The sequence below is a fragment of the Carettochelys insculpta genome, chromosome 2 (genome assembly GCF_033958435.1).
Source record: "Carettochelys insculpta isolate YL-2023 chromosome 2, ASM3395843v1, whole genome shotgun sequence".
Classification (NCBI taxonomy): Eukaryota; Metazoa; Chordata; order Testudines; family Carettochelyidae; genus Carettochelys; species Carettochelys insculpta.
The window spans coordinates 175809339-175827154 of NC_134138.1; the positions used below are offsets into that span (position 1 = coordinate 175809339).

Sequence of the window (17816 nt, forward strand, 5' to 3'; positions counted from 1 at the left end):
ACAAGTTACTCTGGGTTTAAATGGATGGAAACAGGCACAGAATTTGGCCCAAAGCCATGGCAAAGGAGCTCCATGGGAAAAGCACAGCACTGGTATCTTTTCCAAGTCTGATGCTTATTTTCTCATGAGCTTATAAATTCTTCTCCACCTGCACATCTTAAACAGAAAGAGGCTAAAGAGTCGCCCTGCAGCCTGCTGAGTGAGGAAAAATACATAATTTGTGAACATTCTCTTAAATAAAACTAGTTATTGCTTTGGAGTGGGCTGTTTTGCACAGAATTGAGTGTTAGTACCAACTGTTCAGCAGCAAGGATTTTCTGCCTATCAAATGACTATAGCACATAGTTTAGCAATCCTAATTACATTCTCAAATTCCTTGAAGTGAAAGGGCAATATGGAAGGAAGGGAAGTGCCTTCACTACCACAAAGTGCGACCTTTTTCTAAAATGTTTTGTTCGGCTTTAACTGCGTTATTGAGTGAATGGCTTAAAGGAAGAAAACACTAATGCACATGGTACACTCCTGGACTGATTGTCAGCATTACTGACAATAGGTCTGGTCTGCCAAATTCTAATTCAAATCTTAATTCCTTCAAAGTGCCTTGGTGTTCAGCTCTTTGGAGTTATTCTTTGGTTAACTGTGTAGCTAAGACACAGCTGCAAATACCTGAGCCAGGTGAGATATTTTTTTTCCATTAGTTCAGAGTGTTTGAATTTGCAATTTGTTCAGATACTGCTAATTATGAGCAACCAAAAGCATGAATTACATGGTAACCTCAGGATTTTCTTTTTTTCTTTATGTGCTGGGGCACATAAAGCTACAGTCCTGCTTGTCCACTGCTTTGCTTCTTCTGTGGTCATTTACATCTCCACACAGACGTGAGGGTGGAAATTCAGATGACTGCACAAAGGTCAAGGTGGTGGGGAATCAGGCTCTACTTTTTACTATGTAAATAGTTTACTTAGTTCAGAACAGAAGAGAAATACCTAAGACAGCTGTAATCAATGAAGTGATACTAGTGCAGCTGTTTATATAGGCCCTGTTTGATGTAATACTACAACTTTCTAACCCAACCAACATCCCTGACCTTGACATAGCTTTAAAGAGCACAAACAGTGCAGATAAGAGTTATCAGATTAAGAAAAAAAAGTGTTCACCATGTAAAATTGTATATATTGAAAGCTGTTGACAGTAATTTTATGTGTTCTTACTAGTGTCATCTTATCTGAGCCACTCATCACGGAGCAGTGTATGAATCGTACATAGTCTCTGTGTACTCGCAATCACTCACCAGTAGCTCTGTCATTTCATTCAGTGAGCTCATTTTGTATGACAAAAAGTTACCTTTTTAATAAAAAAGAAAGGTATGATTAAAGTGATCCTTGAAGATCATATCACATCAGTGTTATGGGAGCCTTCTCACAGCACACAGTAACGTGCAGGTGATCATTACTCACCCTTTTCCCCTATTCAGCAGAAATTCAGCTGTCTCATAAAATAATTTCCTGCCATTTCTGATGGCTGTTCCCCAGGCAGTGAAATCATTGCTATAATTTCCCTCTAGGTGTGATATTGATCCTGAGTTGTCAGTTTAATATCCTAAAATGGTCCTTGTACCCTAGAAAGGAGCAAATTATTCATTTCACCCTTTTTATGTTTGAGAAACCTGTTTATGATTTTTCTCAGATGTTTTATGATTCAAAATTATTTATCAAATCATGTTTATGAATAATTGTTGGTCTGTAGATTGCTCACAAGTGGTTACTTACAAGGGTCTGAAATGACAACACTTGTTGGATAATTTTGATTGGCTGTCCATGTCATGTTTCTCTGCTCTAAGTGAATAAATGTAATTCTTAGGGTATGTAATCGCTTAAATTAATCTATATTAGGTCACTTTACAGCTACCATCAATTACTGTGGTGATACACATCCACAGTCAATATCTTAAGACAGTGGTCAAAACAAAAAGCAGTCAAGTAGCACTTTAAAGACTAGCAAAATAGTTTATTAGGTGAGCTTTTGTGGGACAGACCCACTTCTTCAGACCATAGCCAGACCAGAACAGACTCAATATTTAAGACACAGAGAACCAAAAACAGTAAGCAAGGAGGACAAATCAGAAAAAGATAATCAAGGTGAGCAAATCAGAGAGTGGAGGGGTGGGGGGGAAGGTCAAGAATTAGATTGAGCCAAGTATGCAGACGAGCCCCTATAGTGACTCAAAAAGTTCCCATCACGATTTAAACCATGTGTTAATGTGCCAAATTTGAATATAAAAGTCAGCTCGTCCACTTCTCTTTCCAAAACGGTGGGATAATTCCTCTTCAGTAACACACATACCTTGAGGTCATTGACAGAACGCTCCATTCCATTAAAATGTTGACTAATTGGTTTGTGGATCTGGAGTGTTTTGATGTCTGTTTTGTGCCTGTTGACCCTTTGTCTAAGGGAGTTAGAAGCTTCTCTGGAAATACTATCACTGGACCTAACCAGGTTACTCACAGAATCACAGGCACTTTCTCATGCTCCTCTACTAACATCATATATGCCATCATGTGTCAACAATGCCCAGATGCTTTGTATATTGGGCAGACTTCTAACTCAAAGTTTCAAAGTTTCAAAGTTTTTGGCTAGTGTAGACACAGCCTATGTGTCACAGAAAACTTTCCTTGGGGCTGACTCAAAACTGCAGCATGAACACCCCCAGGGAACTCAGGACCATCACAAAGCTCCTCACCTGCTCCTCTAAGTGCTGGGCAGATTGCTTTGATTTTTTTCCCCCCTCTGACATAAACCCATCAGAACAATCACGAAGTGCCCTACTAAAAGAAAACACTCCACTGCATGTTCTTCTTTCCTAAGGGAGAAGAGGAAGGAATAAGCAACCCATGTCAGGTGTGTAGTCACATTTCTCCTTGTGCTACTAGAATGCCTTCAGCTACTCCTTGTGGTGAGTATGCTCTAAAACCATGTATGGACCAGAGTATACATGCAGTTGGCTCTATGGGAGAGTATTTAGATGGGAAGGAATAATGCATCTTTTTCGTTTTAATTCTTAAACTAAAATTTCCAGGCGTTTGACGAAACAAAAAAGAAGTCCAGCTCCTCAAAGGCAGATAGGTGCTCAGTTCAAATTAAGCCCTGGATTGGTAGGGACTGAAAGCTGTCTGCTAGCTGAGGCATTAGATCCCCTAGTGCAGACTTTCAGACAGTCAGACTTTCGCTTGTGAGCCATAAATGGCTCTTTAATGCCTCTCCTTTAGCCCTTTGTAAGCACATGATATTAAAACACTGTGGGATTTAATTATTAATTATTAATCCATCTAAGTTAACCAATCAGGATGCTTTTATTATGTTATTAAATGATTCATTTATCATCTTGCACCTCTTTGCTATGAGTGGGGCCACGGGTGACTGGTCGGGGGATTCCAGGCTGCACACAGGTCATGTGTCCTCCTCAGTCCCCCTCTGTATCAAGTCCCCCACCAGCCCTGCCTTGCTCCCCCCGACCCCCTCCTCTCCCACCCCTCCCCACTCCTTCCTCTGGAAGGACTTCACCGTTTCTGGGGAGTGCAGGTGTGGTCCCGCTGCTCTAGCTCATGCTGCAATCAGGCCACACCGCAATGGGAGGAAGGCGGGTGCAGCACAGCACCAATGGTGAGCGTGGGGGTGGGTGGCTGCTGGGGGGGCGGGTGCATATGACCCCCTCACGAACTCCATACGTATCGCCCCTGAGCAGCAACGTGCCTAATTACTGACCAGGAAAAACCTCTCATGGCCCATGAAATCGGCAGTGAAATGTGCTCCTTTGGGCGCTTTTGCCTCATGTTCTACAGATGTCATGGGGGAGACCAACATTTCTCAACCTTTCTCATTGGCCTGTGACCCAAAAGGGAGTTGCAAGGAGCTGCAAGGTCATTGTAGGGAGTGCCCAGTATTGTCACTATTACTTCTGCGCTGCTGCCCTCAGCGCTGGGTGACCAGAGAGAACAGTCATTGACCAGGGGCCCAGCTCTGAATCCAGTGCCCCACCAGCAGCAGCACAGAAGTAGGCATGGAAATGCCACACCATGCAGCCCCTGCTTCTGTGCTGCTGCCTTCCGAGGTGGGTGTCTGCACAGTGGCAGCTGCTGACTGAGGGACCTGCTTTGCAGGCGGCAGTGCAGACAGACAAGGGTGGCAATGCCATACCACGCCGCCCTCGCTTCTGCGCTGCTGCTGCTGGCAGTGGCTCTGCTTTCAGAACTGGACTCCTGGCCAGCAGCTGCCACTCTCCAGCTTCTCAGCGCTGAAGGCTGTCTGACCTCCATGCCACAGGGCATAAATAAAGGGAGCAGTGGCACAAAGCCCCCAGTAGTAACCTTGCCATCTCCCCCCACACTACTACCCTCTGTTCTTTCTGGGCTCAGAACCCCGACGGTTACAACACCGGAACATTTCTGATTTAAATAGCTGAGCTCGTGACATTTACAGTTAAAGAAATTCTACGTGTGGCCACCCAATAGCCTGTTCAGCTCTGCACAGAGCTGCCTCTCCTGCACCCCGGGAACTGCTGCAGCTAGGGGAGATGAGGGCAGCCTCTGTTCCAGCCCCAGCCCAAGACCTGGCCTGGCCAGGAGAGAGATGCCCCTCCCCCACAGCCTTGCCCAGCCCCCAAACCTACCATGACCAGGGGAGAGGCCCCTAAATGGAGAGATATCCATTTCACAGAACTGGAAGGGACCTTGAGAGGCCATTGAGTGCAGTCCCCTGCCCTCACAGCAGGACCTACTACCATCCCTGGCAGATTTTTTTTTTTAACTCTATCTGCGCCAGATCTCTAAATACCGCCCCCTCAAGGACTGAACTCACAATTCTGGGCTTAGGCAACCAGTGCTCAAACCACTGAGTTATCCCTCCCTACCCCATGACTCCAGCCCCAGAGTTGTTGCCGTGTGAAGATACATCTCTCCCCACTCCCCAGGTGCTGCTGCAGGGAGAGAGAGCTGGTGGGGTGGGGGTCGGAGGGGGGAGCTGTCTCCTTGCCACAGCCCCATGGCAGCCTGTACCACAAACCCCTCATCCATATTGGTGCACATAACAAAATTCATTCCGCACATACACGGGGGAAACATGAGAGGGAACACTGGCTACCAGTCCAGCAGGGTGCAGCAGCTCTCTGGCAAACTGTTATGGTCACACTGAGGGACGGTGCTTGGTCCAGAGCAGCAGCAGCAGCAAGAGGAGGCAATTGGATAGTTTTGGTCTTGATTTATATGGAACCATCCCACCCACCTGGGTCTTTTGAATGGCTCAGCCAGGGCACCTGGGCAATTGACCCCTCTGCTGTCCCCACTGGTGGGCCTCTCTCTCTTCCTAGGCTCACTGTTATCTCTCAGGATACAGGCACATGGACTGTGTAGCATGGAGTAACTCAGCTGTTCCCACCGGGGTGGTAAATACTGAGTGCCTAGGATGTGGCCTTGAGACTCACTGACTGTCATTCCAAAGCCCTCTACAAGTGCTGCTTTTTTTTTTTTTTTTTTTTTTTTTTCCAAGGGTGAAATTCTATGCTGGTCAAACAAACACATTCATCCCTGAGTTATTTTCACAATGTAAACACAGTAGCTCTTTCAGGCACGTATTAAAGCATCTCCTTCAAATTATGGTTTTGCCCAGGAACAGAAGGAGACTTGTTTAACTTAAAGCCAGAGCTTGTATGGGGTATGGGGGCTGGGCAGGTGCTGCTGATGTTTCGGAAGCCTCTCTTTCTCAGAGCTGAAGGAAAGAGAGAAATTACATGGGAAGTCTTGACACCCTGGGGTTAATACTCAAATTCGACACATTAACACTTGGTATGAACAGGGACAGCAATTAGCTCACCCATTACAAGGACTGTCTCCCTTCCTTTGATGTTCATAATTATCTCAGGTAAAACACTTAACGTCCTCCCCCAACCCCCCTCCTTCAATTCCATGTATTTGATTTGTCAGCTGTTATTGCATTTTTTTCTCTTTTTTTGGACCTCTGTGCAATCTAATTGAATCTGGACTGGTAATGCTGTAGATCTGAAGAACTGGGTCTGTCCCATGAAAGCACATCACCTAATAAATGATGCTGTTAGTCTTCGAAGTGCAACGTGACTGCTGTTTTGTTTTGTTAGAATACAGACTAACACAGCTACCTTTCTGTTACTACTCTACTGCCATGGTGGCCATCCAGTTCTGAAGAAGTAACCACTAGCGAGCCAGCCATATTATTCTGAAAATATATTTATTGGTCAAGTCAACTAGCCACAAGCAACCAGCTACATAGCCACATATGACTAGCATGCTGGACACCACAGTCCTAGTGCATCATGAAGCAGTAAAGTACAACTCTCTGTAGAAGGAATCTCTCTCCATCTTTTCATGTTGAAGATAGGATCTGGGACAACATGGGCCTCTTCTCTGCTGTGGTAATTTACTGTCCCAGTGACTGATGCCTGTGAGGTCAGGGGTCACAGGTATGGTCACCCAGAGGGGTGGGGCCATAATAGGTGACACCAGATTTAGCAATTAAAATTTTGGCGGGGGCATAGGGGCGATGCACTTCTTGAGTGCTACCATGAGGCACCTATGGTCCCAGGTACAGTAGGGTGCCTAGGAGCGCAGGAACTGCCACACTGAATCAGACCAGTGCTCTGTGTGATATAATGTCAGGGCAGAGAACTGGACTTGATAACCTCACGAGGTCCCTTCCAGTTCTAGTATTCTATGATTCTATGTCCTGTCTCTAACTGTGGGCAGCATGTTGTGCTTTAAAAGAAGTGCAGTAATTGCCTCAGTGGACAGCTACCTTGCCCATAGGAAAAGTGTCTTCCAAGCCCCATCAGTTAGTTAATTTATGCTGCTCTGCAGTATGTCAGATTGATGTGTTGGCGACCCGAAGGAAAGCACTATGAAAGCCTGAAAGCTTGTATTGCACCAGCTTCTCTTGGTGACAGAGACATGTTCTTACATCACCTCACCCTGTGTAGCTTGTATGCAAGTTTGGATAGTCTCATTCAGCATGTAACAGGGTGATCATCCATCCTGTTTTTCCAGGACAGTCCCTTATTTAAGCTGTCCCACGGGCATCCTTACTTTTTAACTTGTGGCAGCAGCTCCTGCTTCAGGAGAGCTCTTCTGCAGGGCAGCTGCCTCATTCCCTGGCACCCCATGGTGGAAGTCCCCACTGCTGGAGAACGCCACAGTGTGGATCTGCCTTGTTCCCTGGTGCCCTACACTTCGGGGAGGCAGCTCTTGCTGCCAGACAGCCCATCCATGGGTCGGCTGCATAGTTCCCCAGCTTCCCATGCCTCAGAGAGGCAGCTCCTGCTTCATCCTCTGCTCCTGCCCACCAGGAGGCTTTGCAACATCCCAGTTCTTCAAGTGGTTCTGGAACCTACATCCTCCACTCCCCTTCATTCCTCATGCCTCCCCACTGGAGGCTGCACAACCTCCATTCCTGGTACCTCACCCTGGAGCAGCTGCCCCCATCAGCAAGGAGACCTGACATGGGACAGCTGCCCCACGCCCATCTCTGGAGGACGGTGTCCTGTATTTGCCATTGGGCAATGTGGTCACCCCACCATGTAAGACCAGGAGATTTTCACAGTAGCGCAAGCGGTACCTGACCCACACCCACTGACCGTCAATGGGATTTGAGCACCTTGCTCAGGCTCTTTTCTGAATGCTGCTGAACAATTTGCTCTGACACCTTTTGGCAGCACCTCCTCCAGGCTGATGGTGTGTTTTGTTTCCTTACACGTGTTGCCTTTCAATGTCAGTGAGCATCATGTTTATGTGTTTGGAGAAATGGTAACTAGGAATGCCGGATTTATCTTCCCTACTCAATTTATTATTTTGTGCTTCTTGTGCGTCCCGTCAAAGCCATCTCCTTGCTAAATTAACAAGAATCCTATTTTCTCAACCTCCTCTCAGACAAAATTCTATCTGTGCCTTTGATCACTTGTCTCACCAGTCTCTGGGCACCTTCAAGTGCAGCCATGGCATGTTCTGAAATTTCAGAGGTAGTACCCAGTTTTACAGCCCCCCTGTCACAGGCATGCAATAAACATGCCATTTCCTCTGGGTCCCAAGGAACTACCTTAAACAAAATCTGTTTCCTCAGGCTGTGCACAGGAGACGAGAAGTTTTGCCTTATGTATTTTCAGACTTGCAGTCTTCTGTTTCATTGGCTCAGTTTCATTATCATCAGAATCTGGCACCTGATCCATGTCTGGTGGATCAGTGGTAATTATTCCTGTTTGCCACCTTAAGTGCTAACACCCTGACCAATGTTCTCTTTAAGTGTTTCTGTCCATGTGTGGATCTTCTTTTCCATCTATGTGCAAAATAAATTTTTCCATGTGCACCAAGGCATGCACAGGATGTGCACCACCTGTAGAAACACATCCTACCAGCTGTGGGTGTGCAGCTAATCAGCTGGGCGGCATTTGAATCTCTCCGAGGTGGCCACCCAGGCGCTCACCTTATGGGGAACACTGACCATGACACATTTGCGTGGAGTAAGGAAACATGCAGAACTGCAGGGGTTAAACCAGCCTGCTGAAGCATTAAAACCATACTGGCAACCTGACTTTAGGCCATGTCTGCACTAGCCCAAAACTTCAAAATCGAAGTTTACTAATGAAGTGCTGAAATACATATTCGGTGCCTCATTAGAATTCCAGCAGCCGCGGCACTTTGAAATTGACATGGCTCGCCACCGTGCGGCTCGTCCAGATGGGGCTCCTTTTCGAAAGGACCCCAGCTACTTCAAAATAATAAGGCAACTTCAAAGTCAATTTTGAAGTGCCACAGCTGCCGGCATTCTAATGAGACACCGAATATGTATTTCAGCGTTTCATTAGTAAACTTCAAAATGGCCATTTGCATGGCCATTTCGAAGTTTTGGGCTAGTGTAGACGCGGCCTAAATGTCACACGAACATTTGCCTGCCCTACTGTATAAATAATCTGAGCCATCAGGCACAGAGATCACGTTGAGTTACTGGATAAAAAAAAAGAATCAATAACACTGATGTATAATGAAACAAGCCACAGGACCAAGTTTAGATTGTTGAGCTACTTTGCTAAAGATGAAAGCAGAATGCCCTCTTTTACAAACAGCTATTTGACTGTTTTCAGTAAGGGCTCAGCCTCTCGCCTCCTGTGACTGAACCATGACAGGTAACCTTTGGTGCAGGAACATAAGAAAATGTTAGTGACCTAAAAGCAGTAACTGACGGCTAACTTTTCAAAGGTGTCTATGATCAAGACAGGCACCTCATGGGATTTTCAAAAGCAGATTCATAAGAAGCTCTGCTGTTAGGTGCTACATCTGGACCAGTGATCAGTTACTATTTGTTTTAGGCCAGGGGTGGGGAACCTTTTCTGGGTCAGGGGCCATGTAGCCAAAGAAAAATCAGTTGGGGGGGGTCCAGAGGGGCAAACAAGTGAGAAGCAAAAACAAACCAAACCAAAACAAACCAACCACTCCCCAAAACCCAATAACAAAGGACACTCCCCTCATTTTAGGGCCAGATCCATTAGATTTCGTGGCCCCTCCCCAGGTTTTGGGGTAGGACCAAAATGAGGGGTTTAGTTTGGGAGAGGGCTGCAGGAAGTGGGCTTGGGGGTGTGGCAACAGGGTGCAGGAGTGGGCTGAGCATGGGGGGGTCTGGGCAGGAGGGTGGATGCAGGAGTGGGATGGGCCTGGCAGGGCCTAGACAGGAGGGTTGCAGGAGCAGGCTGGAGAGGTGGGATTTGGATGATGGGGGCAGGGACACGTACCTGGTACTAGCTCTCTGGCGACACATGCTAACCTGTACTCCTTTCCTCTCCTAGGCACCACCCCCTGCTGCTCTGATTGGCTGTTATTCCAGCCAATTAGAGAGGCAAGGAAAAGGTCCCCAGATAAAGCTGCCATGCACTGCTGTTCCCCCAGCTCGCTGTGGGGGCAGCAATGGCAGGGCACAGAGCTACTTCTACCCTCTGCTGCTTCAGCCAGGCACAGCCCAAGATCCAGCCCCAGCCCTGGCTTGCCTGTCGCTGGCCCATGAGTCAGGGCTCCACACTTCCACCCTGCTGTGAGCCAGTTGCTAGGGAGGGGAGCCCCTACTCTTGGGCCAGATCCAGACCTCAGGCTGTAGGTGCCCTACATCTATTTTATGCCCTTAAGTGTGAGTTTATAAAGAGAAAAGTTTTAAACTAATTTAATATAAACTGTAGATATAATTATTCCTTAATAAATGTCTTACTTTTTTCAAATGTTGCAATCTCTTGGCCTCATTGCCAGTGACACTGAGTCCCACACATAAGTAGTGACTGTACAAATCATATTCTACCAGCTTTATTACTGACTTCTTTTCAAACACCTTTCAATTTCATTGTCTTCTTTGTTCTTGTGTTGAAAAAGGTGCCTGATTTAGCTTTTTTTCTAACCATTTTTTTCCTCTCTCTCTAATGTGTTCTGTGAAACCTCTCTCAGTCAGTGACATCTTTTTTTAGCTGAAGGGTGGGCAAAATTAGCCACAGTATTCCAGATCAGGCCTGATTTGTACAACAACATCATAACCTCGTTGGTATCATTTTCTATTCCATTTTTTAGGGAGCATAAGTTTTGTTTTTGTTTTTATTTATTTATTGACCAGCTGTACACACGAAGCTGAGAAGTTCAATGAGCTACATTCAGCATCACTCAGGTGTTTTTGTTTTGTTTTGTTTTAGTTGAGTGTATGTTGGGGCAATGGAAGGGTTGGAGCACTCAGTTTAATATAGATCCCGATCAGTGTTCCCGCTAACTTTTTTTCCATCCGTGGGTGGAATAAATTTTATGTGCCCCAAGATGTGTAGATATGCACCACCAATAGAAAAACGTTTTTGCCTGTGGATGCTCTGTTAATCAGCTGGGCAGCACCTGAATCTCTCCTGTGCAGCCACCCAACTGCTCAGCTTACGGGGGCACGGATTCCAACCATATTAGTAGCTCAGCTTATTGTGCTTTATCTCCCTTTCGACATCAATAAACTCAGCTGCCACCCTATTAACCATTTTTCCAGTTTTGGGAGACTCCCTTTTAAAGCCAGTCAGACATCTGCTATTAGACAATGTCCCTGCATAGTTACGTGTGAGGAACGTGCTTTTTAACCTACTTGCCCACTTGATCATGCAGTAAATTAATCAATGTTCTATTAACTGGTAATCACACATCTAAGCCTACTTTATCTACGTTTTGTACTTTTTCCTGGCAAAAGATGCATCGGTTTGACTGTTTAAATAAGTTTCAACCTTCATGTGAGGTGATTCTGAACCATTTTGTTTTCCTAGGGAATTTTGATAGCAATATTGCTCAACCCGTACTTTATTTGTTCCCAGCTTACTGTACCTGAACTCACGTGACCTCCCCCTCCCTCTTCCATTACAGCAAGTTGGATCGTCCTTTTCCAGCAGGACACACACTCACTTATCTCTGAAGGTCACGTGCAGGTTCTTCTCTACTGTTTCAACTGCAAAGACCTTGTAGGAGAGGAGCTGGAAGAAGGGTGGGAGGTGAGGACAGAGCATAGGGAAAGCTGAAAAGATGATTGCAGATAATGAAACTATGAAGCTATAAAAGCAAACTAGGAGTGGCTCTGAGAGTTAGTAGTTGAGACTGATTTATGCCACTCAGCTACCTTCTTGGATTAAACAGAGGTTAAAAAAAACAATTTGTTGCTTGCATAAATAGGCACAAGTCTATTGAGTTCAGTGGGTTTGCAGTGGCCTCTGGAGTAAATTTGACTTAGTGTCTTGTCTTTCTTTCAGTCAAGTTGTCTTATGGCTATGGGACAGTGGGTGGAATTGTGGGAAACAACTAAGGCCAAGCCCCTCAAGGGTATTTAGATTCCAATCTTGCACTGGAGGGACCTAAGGCTCTCATTGGGGTGTCACTGACATTTTCAAAGCTGCTGCTCAGTTGCTGCCAAATCCCATAGTGCCAAAGTCCCAAAAACAGCTAATTTCCACTCCTGGGCATTTTCAAAGGCTCTTGAGCACTGATGCTGCCCAACAGTGAGTGAGCAGCTCAGAGCCATCGCTCACACTGATGCCCAGAGTCCCTGAACTGTAATTCTTCAAGGAGGTGGAGGGATGCTGTTTGTCTGCAGGACCTAAGCTCCCCAGAGGCAAGTTCAGAGCATGCCTATGATCTGCTATCGGTCAGACCCCACATTAAAAGAGCTGGATGCTAGTCACCAATAGGCTCTGGGGGGCATCACAAGGCTTGTACAGCAGAGGGTATGCAAGAGCACAAGGAAACATAGGGCAAGCATGAAAGCAGTATCAGCAGGGGACAAAGACACGGGTTTGTCAGCTAGGTCAAGGGCTATCTAAGCAGCAGACGTGGCTTAATTGCATCACTCCAGAAGAGGATTAGTGGCCAAGAATCCTGTGTGGAAAAAGCTACTAGTCTCTTCCCCATCAGCCAAGCACGTCAGGCCTGAGTCCTGCTCCCTTGTCTCAGCATTGACTGGCTTAGCTTGGGCTCCGTTCAGCTTGCTGGCTTTTGTAAGTCCTTTTTAGGCACTAATCTCTCCTCATGTGGTATATGCTGTTCACCCAGGCCTCTGCATTCCATTAAGCTGTAGGGTTTTTACATAGGGTTTGAACAGCTGAACCTCAGTCCTCTTTAGTAGGCTGGTCCCTAGTTGCTTTTGAAAATGTTACCCTGTAGCCTCATTTCTTTCAGCATCCTTCCTTATTATGTGAGCAGCTACAAGAGCTGGCCAAAACTTTTCAAGTTTCAACATTTTGAACACATTTTGCAATGTCCTAACAAAGAAAAAGAAAACCATGGGGCATAATGTTGAGGAGTTCCCCCCATACCAGATTTTCCCCTCCTTTTTCAACTCACCCTACAGAGGACTGATGCTTTTCATTGAGAGAAAGTCTCCAAGCAGAACGGAAAACTGAACATAAGAGAATATAAACTGAGAGTTTGGGCTCACTAGGGAAAAAGGATGATTTTTAGCATGTAAGTTCATATGGTAAAATGCTACAGGTTGAACCTGTCTAGTCTGGCAACACCTGTAATTCAGCATGATTTTATTTCGCCAAATGACCACTTACCATGGGTGTGGCCAAGTTTCCTCTGGTCCTGTCAAGTTTATTGACAGCCTCCAGTGCTGGCTCTCAGTGTTCGGTGCTGTCATTTAGCTGGAATTTACCCCTAAATGATTTCTTAGAGCCCAATAAGCAATGAAAATGTTGGTAACGCTGCTACACAATACTGACTTCCCATAGTCTGGTAAATTCTCTCGTCCAGTATTGGTCAGGTCCTGAGGGTGCTGGATGAGAAAAGTTTAATCTGTGGTATGTACAAAGCAGCTGCAATTTTAACATGTGTTAACAGTTTGAGGTATCAGAGAGGTCACCATGTTAGTCTGTATCTTCAAAAACAAAAAGTCTTGTGGCACCTTGTAGACTAATAGATATTTTGGAGCATAAGCTTTCATGAGCAAAAACCCGATTGGTCACATGCATCTGATGAGGTGGGTCTTTGCCCACGAAAGCTTCTGCTCCAAAATATCTGTCAATCTATAAGGTGCCACAGGACTTCTTGTTGAGTTTGAGGTAAACTCTTGTAAGTCACCCAAACATGGCAACTCCCAGGGAATCTCTGGACTCTCTAAGTGGGAGTCTTGTATGCTCAGCGCAGTCTTTCTGCATGGCTTGCTTGCAGCCATGCTGCCAGGGGCCCCTCTGGCCATGATTTGCAAGGTGCAAGGAAACAACTACGTTAAATTTAATACTGCCTGGGCTAGTGTGAATACCTTTGAAGGATGAGGCAGTACCATTGTGTATCCCTGTAGTACCACCACTTTCTGTCCCTTTCTTCCCTGGCCCACACTGACTCCACTCCATTTCTTCTACACGGACCCTTTGGAGCAGTTGCAGTAAGGCACGTGACCCCCATTAGGATGGTGATCCCCATTAGTATGGAATGCCTTATCCATGCTTGGCTCTTGGGGAATGATCTGTCATCATAGTCCTGCGTAACTGTACAGGCCAGACCACAGTTCAGTAACACTATAATTAACAGTACCATATGTGCTGCTGGTCATTTGCTACACGCTATTTTTGTTTTGTTTTTATTGAATATGAAATTGTTCTGTGACAGCAGAGGAAATAATCAATTACAATTTAAAGTTTCTTCCCCCTTCTCCCCAAATAGCTATTCATATATTAGGTGAATCATTAAAGAGAGACCCTAGGCTACAGTAGCAAATTATTTCTTTACCATGAGGATTTTTCAAACACATAGCTTTTACCCTGTCTCTTAAATGATCTCGCTCTGAAAGTGCTGCAGGTTTGCACTTCTGATGTGAGTAGCAGTTTTGCCATTGCCTTCAGTGGAAGCAACATCCATTTCCTGTGCTGAAACTTCAGGCAAGCTGTGAGATTTGTTTTCAAGTAACCCATTTCTATAGATTCTTTGTGGTGCTTTGCACTGCTCCATCCAACATCCTGCTTAGTCACCATCAGCAGGTAGATTGTGTAACAAATGTACTGAAAAACAATGAGTGGGTCAAAGTCACCACTTAACTTCTAAAAGAAAAATATTGCGATGTGGGGGAACCTGACGAAGGAAGGTTGTCCCCAATTCAAAAAAACACGTCCTTCTCACATTCAAAAGGCAGCCCAATCTCATGAGGCAAGACCCGGCTCAAACTCTGGTTGTCACGTGAATCCGAGGAAAGGCATTTCTCAGACTCTGTGGAAAGAGAGTAAGCCCAAGGTCTAATGCTTAAAGGAAGATAGTCCCTTTCCACTGTTACTGACTTTAGGCCTTTTTGGAAATCCAATCCCAAATTTTCAAACCTGGTGGGCTAAAATTAGGTTCCTAAACCCACAGGTAGGCACCCAACCAAAGACGTCTGATACTGAACGGTGCTGGCTGCCTGTAGCTTCCATTGACTTCAGCTGAATTCGTGGGTGCTTAGCTCACTGACCAGCCAGCCTTTTGGGACTCAGTGGGCACTGCTGTAAGCATTTTTACGACGCAGATGACAGAACTAACCACAAATTTCCTTTTCTTGCCCCTAGAGGATGATAAGTGTAACATTGAAATGATGTGTTGCTAGTTGTTCTGGCTAGTCTGGACCTTCATGCAATCAAAGTGAATGTCTAAACTCCCACAACCAAAATAAATGTTGGCCTGATTTTCCTTGTATGCTGTACTCAACTACACAGTTGTGTGATAGTAAATAAGTAGTCCACACATAACCTTTTAATTTAAAAGAGTTCAACTGATAAGATGCTGAAATGGCTCTTTGCAGCTCTTTGGGTAGGAACTGGACGGCTGTACACTGCTGAGCACAATGAGATCTTGACCTTGTTGAGCTCTCGACATACTACTTCCATATAAATCATAATTAACACTAATACTGTTATCACACGTCGTTCCTCTGAGATGTTGCTGAAATTCAGTTTGCTTTGATGAGACTTAAGTGAGAGACTAAATGGGGTGATAATTGAGTGTGACTTTTTTCTAAAACAGGGAGACCTGAATTATGACAAAGAGATGCTGTGGCTGTTTCCATTTGACTGTCATAATTCAGATAATTTAGACAATCCAATTGTACCTAAACTGGAAAAATAATCCCTGGATAAATCAAATGCCTGCTCAGACATGGAGAAGAAAATGAAAGTGGCATGCAGCGCTTCAGAAAGGCCAAGTGTAAAGAATTAGTTATTTCTGTCTGCTGCAGTTTCAGGAACAATATAGACATTGTGCTTGCTGATTGCTGTTGATTTCTACTGAAAGTTACTTATTACTTTCTATCATGGTACAGCCTACAGGCCCCCACTCTGAACTGGGGCTCCACTGCTCAAGAGACTGTGAGTCCTTACTCAAAAGGGCTTACAGCATACATAGATAAATGAGGAGAAGCAAAGTATTATTATCTCCATTTTACAGGTGAGAAATTTACAAACAAGGTGTTTAAATGACATGCCGAAGTTTACACAACATTTATAGTAGAGCCAACAACTGAATTGAAGTCTTCACCATCACAGTTCCTAGCTTTAGCTGCTAGTCAGCCTTAGCCTCAGTGACTAGAGGTTAGATCTACAGAACAGCTTCACCTCCTAAGTCTAACATTTCAGCACTACTGCAAGCTTCAAACCCCAATTGCTGCCTAACCCTGGAGTCCCCTGAAGTCCATAGCTACCTATATTTCTGCCAATAAAGTCCCCCAGCACACCTGTCCTGGTACCAGAAAGCTGCTCAGAGGGCAATCCTTGCCTACATCACCTGTGTGGCCTCATCTGGGAGGCATGCTCTACTCACGTATACAAGATGACCTGCACAAAAGACTGCCAGACATAAACAAGTCAGGAATCTTGCCCAGGTGAGCAAAAGCTAAAGCACTTTCTTGGGTTGCTGGAAAACCAGGTTCAAATTCTCCCTTTACCTGAGTTAAAGCAGGGACTTGAAGCTGTCTCTCCTCCCATGCAAGAGGAATTCACTAACCACTTGCCCATAGAGTCAAGGTGTTTCTTGTTGTGTTCTCTGTGGGCCAGTGAATAGTAGTTTAATTCAGAGTGGGGCCCTTCCACAATGCCCAATAGCCTGGTGGTCATGGCACAAGGGTGGGAGATTTTTGGTTCAGGTCCCTCCTCCAAATCAGGAAGAAGAGGGGATTTGAAAACAGAGCTCTTGTATTGCAAGAGAGTTCCTTAACCACATGGGGTGGTGAGACAGCAGGGGCAGATTAGGCATATGTGGAGCCCTGCACCAGAACAAATGTGGGGGGTCTCCCCACCCCAACCCTGTAGTACTCTTGCTGTGGAAATGAGGTCAGGACACAGGGGCTTGCCCTGTAACATCCCATGGTCAAGCTCAGAACAACTGCCAGGGAGTAGGGTCAGATGCTCCCCCTACTCCCTGGCAGGAGCACTAGGTGAGTGGAGCACGGCAAGCTTCTGCATCCCAACCCCAATCCTCAGCAGAGCAGCAAGTGATCATAGCAAGCCAGGGCATGAGGGCACCCATTTTCCTGGGGACCTCCCAGTTGGCCAGGGCCTGTAGGCATGGGCCACATTGGCCTTGTGCAAGGGTGGCCAAACTTTTTTCACTGGGGGCCACCTGTCAATTTTTTGCATGTTCTGGGGACCAAACATAAAATACCCCCAAATCCACGTTACCCTGCCCCCAGGTTTAACCCCTCTCAGACCAAAACCTCCCCTGCCCATCCACAGGCTTAACTCCTCTCAGCCCCAAACCCAGGCTCAACCTACCTCAGATGATGCCTGCCCTATCCCTGCTACTTCTTTGTGGCAGCCACTACCGCCTCCTCAGTGTGGCTGCACGGCTCCCCCTTAGCTCTCCTACTCTCTTCTCCACCTGCAGCACAGGCAGCTTCCTGCCCTGCTCTGCTGAAATAATGGAACTTAATTTAATTGGTTTAATGGCTGTATCCCACCCTCCACGCTGCCAGCCATTAAACCAAATATACTGAGTTTCATTATTTCAGCATGGTAGGGCAAGGAGTCGGAGGAGGAGTCAATGGTGGCAGCATGCAGAGCCACATGTGGCTCCAGAGCTGCAGGTTGCGGACTCCATGCCTTACCCTCACTTTGCTAGCTTGGCTAAAATGGCACTGCTGCCAGCTTCACAGGCTGGATGAAGAGGCTTTGCAGGCTGGATTATGGCCTGTGGGCTTTAGGCTGGCCACCCCGGCCTAGTACCTAATCAACCAAGGAAGGCTGGCTAGTTGTAGACATCTAAATCCAGGAGATGAGTCTCGGCTGGGGACCCTGAGTGGAG

General features: G+C 45.9%; 1 long non-coding RNA gene across 1 annotated transcript in view; it reads left to right on the plus strand.

Annotated features, from left to right (window-relative positions):
* The window catches only part of LOC142009671 (uncharacterized), a 30369-nt gene that overhangs the window by 6566 nt on the left and 5987 nt on the right, over positions 1–17816 (plus strand). The window contains exon 2 of the long non-coding RNA XR_012644540.1: positions 2866–2898. This is a non-coding gene — a long non-coding RNA (uncharacterized LOC142009671). The remainder of the gene's footprint in view (positions 1–2865; positions 2899–17816) is intronic.